The following is a 5,503-nucleotide window of genomic DNA, read 5'->3' as shown; positions in this document are numbered from 1 at the left end:
TGCTAGAAGCGAAACAGTAGCAGTGTCAGATCAGAAAACAGAAAATTTGCTGTTTTGAGAACTGTGGACCGCAGATACAAATTAACAGCCCAACTAGTTCCGGCAAAGGGGAGGGAGCTGTAGAAGCAGGACCAGCTGTGGTGGTGGTCGTGGCCATTGCTCTGGGCCACCTCTCACAACTCACTCCGCCCCTGACCCCACCTATCTGGGCGGATCCCTGCAGGAGTAAACAGAACTGCTAAAACATACGGGCTCTGAATCAGGAGCTGGAAGAGCTTTGGAACATCAAAAGCTCTCCGCATACCCACCGGGACACTGCGCCCTGTGACCTAGACGAACTATTAACAGAGGAGAAGCCCGTCTCCCAGGGGATCCCCCCGTTGTGTGAGAAGCTGGAATAGTGCAGACAAAACATAGCACTACCGTGTGGGAGAAGAAAAATAAGTTGCAGTTGGAGAAATAATAAAACATTCTACCAACAAGTACTGGAAAACAAAAGAAAGACTGCTTCCTACCAACTTGTTGCAGAAGTCACTCCTGTAGATGTCTAGGAAGAGAAATAGTAAACCAGTAATCGCCATGAATAACCAAGGCAAAAAGATAGCTCAGAAAGAAAGTGAAAAATCTCCAGAGAAGGCACTTAAAGATACAGAAATATGTGACTTAAATGACAGAGAATTCAAGATTGCAGTTCTGAAAAAACTCAACAAGATACAAGAAAACACAGATAGGCAGTTAAATGAACTCAGAAACTCAATCAAAGAACAGCATGAACATTTTACGAAAGAGATTGAAATTTTAAAAAAGAACCAAATAGAATTTCTGGAGATTAAGAACTCAATAGAAGAAATTAAGAATGAAATAACCGGCTTAGGTAGTAGAGTTGACCAGATGGAGGAAAGAATCAGTGACATCGAAGATAGAAACCTGGAAATGACATGGATGGAAGAAGAAAGAGACTTGAGACTTAAAAGAAATGAAAGAACTCTACAAGAACTTTCTGACTCCATCAGAAAGAGCAATATAAGAATAATGGGCATACCAGAAGGAGAAGAAAGAGAGAAGGGAACAGAGAATATATTCAAACAAATTGTCGATGAGAACTTCCCAAATTTGTGGACAGAACTGGACCCTCGAATCCAAGAAGCAAATAGAACACCTAGTTACCTCAATCCCAACAGGCCTTCTCCAAGGCACATTGTATTGAAGCTGTCTAAAATCAACGACAAAGAAAGAATCCTCAAGGCAGCCAGGGAAAAGAAGACGGTAACTTACAAAGGAAAGCCCATTAGATTATCATCAGATTTTTCAGCAGAAACTCTGCAAGCCAGGAGGGAGTGGAACCAACTATTCAAACTATTGAAAGAGAGAAATCATGAGCCAAGAATAATATATCCAGCAAAGATATCCTTTAGATATGAAGGAGGAATAAAGACCTTTCCAGACATACAGAAGCTGAGGGAATTTTCTAATACACACCTTCTTTACAAGAAATACTAAAGAAGGCTATTCGACCACCATCAACAGGGACAATTTGTGGCAACCAAAACTCAAAAGGGAGGAGAGTAAAGGCCTGAACCGGAATATGGGAATGGAGAAAGTAAGCGTGCTGAAGAAAATGGAATATTCTAAATATCAAACTTTCTTTTACATAAACTTAAGGGTAACCACTCAAAATAAATCCAGAACTGAAATATATACTGAAATCAAAGAAGAAACAGAGGGAAACATCATAGAATACCACCACACAGAAATAATAGACAACAACAAAAAGGCAAAGAAACAATGGAGACACAGCCTTACCAGAAAACTAAAGATAGAATGACAGGAAATCCTCACATATCAATAATCACCCTAAATGTAAATGGACTGAACTCACCAATAAAAAGGCACAGAGTAGCAGATTGGATCAAAAAACTAAACCCAACCATATGCTGTCTCCAAGAGACACATCTCAGCTACAAGGACAAGCATAGACTCAAAGTGAAAGGGTGGAAATTGACACTCCAAGCAAATGGTACCCAGAGAAAATCAGGTGTAGCCATAATGATATCAGATGAAACAGACTTCAAGGTGAAAAAGATAACAAGAGACAAAGATGGACATTTCATAATGGTGAAGGGACTGTACAACAAGAAGACATAACAGTCATCAATATTTATGCCCCCAATCAGGGAGCACCAAATACACCAAGCAACTACTAACAGAACTAAAGGGAGAAATTGACCAAAACACAATTATACTAGGGGACTTAAATACATCATTGACAGCTATGGATAGATCATCCAAACAGAAAATAAATAACGAAATAGTAGCCCTAAATGACACATTAGATGAAATGGACATAATTGACATTTATAGAGCACTTCATCCTAAAACATCAGACTATACATTCTTTTCTAGTGTACATGGAACATTCTCAAGGATAGACCATATATTGGGACATAAAATCAGTCTCAACAAATTTAAGAAGATTGAAATCATACCAAGCATATTCTCTGATCACAAGGCTTTGAAATTGGATATCAACTGTAAAAAGAAAGCGGGAAAAAACATAAATACATGGAGATTAAATAACATACTTTTAAAGAAGGACTGGGTCAAAATAGAAATTAGAGGAGAGATCAAAAGATACATAGAAACAAATGACAATGAAAATACATCCTACCAAAATTTTGGGGATGCAGCAAAAGCAGTTTTAAGAGGGAAATTTATCTCATTACAGGCCTATCTCAAGAAACAAGAAAACTCCAAAATAAATAACCTCATGAACCTTAAATAACCTTAAAGAACTAGAAAAAGAAGAACAAGTAAAACCCAAGGTCAGCAGAAGAAAGGAAATAACAAAAATTAGAGCAGAACTAAATGAAATAGAGAACAAAAAGACAATAGAAAAAATTAATGTGACAAAGAGTTGTTTCCTTGAAAAGATTAACAAAATTGACAAACCCTTGGCTAGACTCACTAAGATAAAAAGAGATAAGACACTGATTAACAAAATCAGAAACGTAAAAGGGGAAGTTATCACAGACACCACAGAAATACAAAGGATCATCCAAGAATACTATGAAGGACTATATGCCACCAAATTCAACAACCTAGAAGAAATGGACAAATTCTTAGAAACATATAGCCTTCCAAGGCTGAACCATGAAGAACTGGAAAATCTAAACAGACCGATCACCAGTAACGAAATTGAATCAGTCATCCAAAACCTTCCCAAAAGCAAAAGTCCGGGACCAGATGGCTTCACTAGTGAATTCTACCAAACCTTCAAAGAGGATCTAATACCAATTCTGCACAAACTCTTCCAAAAATTGAAGAAGAGACAGTACTCCCTAACTCATTTTATGAGGCCAACATTACCCTGATACCAAAACCTGGTAAGGACAGCACAAAAAAGAAAACTACAGACCAATATCTCTGATGAATACCGATGCAAAAATCCTAAATAAAATTCTAGCAAATCGAATACAACAATGCATTAAAAAGATTATTCATCACGACCAAGTGGGGTTCATCCCGGGGCACAAGGATGGTTCAACATCCAAATCCATCAATGTGATACATCACATAAACAAAATAAAGGACAAAAATCATATGATTATATCAATTGATGCAGAAAAAGCATTTGACAAGATACAACATCCATTTATGATTAAAACACTTAATAAAATGGGTATAGAAGGAAAATACCTTAACATAATAAAGGCCATATATGACAAGCCCTCTGCTAATCTCATAATTAATGGAGAAAAACTGAAGCCCTTTGTTCTACGTTCAGGAACATGATAGGGTTGTTCCCTATCACCTCTGCTTTTCAACACAGTGTTGGAAGCCCTTGCCAGAGCAATCAGGCAAGAGAAAGAAATAAAAGGCATCCAAATTGGGAATGAAGAAATTAAATTATCACTCTTTGCAGATGACATGATGCTATATATAGAAAACCCTAAAGACTCCACCAAACAGCTATTAGAAATAATCAACGAATACAGTAAAGTTGCTGGCTACAAAATCAACGTACAAAAGCCATTGCCTTCCTATATACTAACAATGAAATCTCAGAAAAAGAAATACAAAAAACAATTCCTTTTGCAATTGCAGCAAAAAGAATAAAATCCCTAGGAATAAACTTAAGCAAGGACGTGAAAGACCTATATGCTGAAAACTATAAGACATTTTTGAAAGAAATTGAAGAAGACACAAAGAAATGGAAAGTCAGTCCGTGCTCATGGATTGGAAGAATCAACATAGTTAAAATGCCATATTACTCAAAGCAATATACAGATTCAATGCAATCCCCATCAAAATCCCAATGGCATATTTTAAAGAAATAGAACAAAAAATCATCAGATTTGTTTGGACCACAAAAGACCCCGAATAGCCAAAGCAATCTTAAGAAAAAGAACAATAATGGAGGTATCACACTTCCTGACTTTGGCTTGTACTACAGGGCTACAATAATCAAAACAGCATGGTATTGGCAGAATAACAGACACATAGACCAATGGAATAGAATTGAGAACCCAGAAATAAAACCACATAAATATGGACAGATATTTTTTGACAAAGAAGCTAAAAACATACAATGGAGCAAAGACAGCCTCTTCAATAAATGGTGCTGGGAGAATTGGATAGCCACGTGCAAAAGAATGAAACTGGACTGCTATTTGTCACCATGTACCAAAGTTAATTCAAAATGCATCAAAGACTTAAGCATAAGACCTGACACAATAAACTGCATAGAAGAAAACATAGGTACTAAACTTATGGACCTTGGGTTCAAAGAGCATTTTATAAACTTGACTCGAAAGGGAATGGAAGTAAAAGGTAAAATAAACGAATGGGACTATATGAAACTTAAAAGCTTCTGCACAGCAAAAGAAACCATTGACAAAATAAAGAGGCCACCAACTGAATGGGAGAAGATTTTTGCAAACAGTGCCTCCGATAAGGGGCTAGTATCCAGAATATACAAGGAACTCATGCAACTCAACAACAAAAAAACAAACAACCCAATTGAAAAATGGGCAGAGGACTTGAAGAGACATTTCTCCAAAGAGGACATACAAATGGCAAATAGACATATGAAAAAATGCTCAACATCACTAATCATCAGAGAAATGCAAATCAAAACCACAATGAGATATCACCTCACCCCAGTCAGAATGGCTATCATCAACAAGACAAATAGTAACAAATGTTGGAGAGGCTGTGGAGAAAAAGGAACCCTCATACACTGTTGGTGGGAATGCAGACTGGTGCAGCGTTATGGAAGGCAGTGTGGAGGTTCCTCAAAGAATTACGAATAGAATTGCCATATGACCCAGCAATCCCTCTCCTGGGTATCTACCCAAAAAATCTGAAAACATTTAGAGATAAAGACACGTGTGCTCCAATGTTCATTGCAGCTTTGTTTACGGTGGCCAAGACATGGAAACAACCAAAATGTCCTTCGATAGATGAATGGATAAAGAAGTTGTGGTATATATACACAATGGAA

The sequence above is a fragment of the Rhinolophus sinicus genome, linkage group LG04, assembly GCF_036562045.2.
Source record: "Rhinolophus sinicus isolate RSC01 linkage group LG04, ASM3656204v1, whole genome shotgun sequence".
NCBI classification, from domain to species: Eukaryota; Metazoa; Chordata; class Mammalia; order Chiroptera; family Rhinolophidae; genus Rhinolophus; species Rhinolophus sinicus.
The sequence above is the reverse complement of the archived record's forward strand: the minus strand, read 5'-3'. Positions refer to the sequence as shown.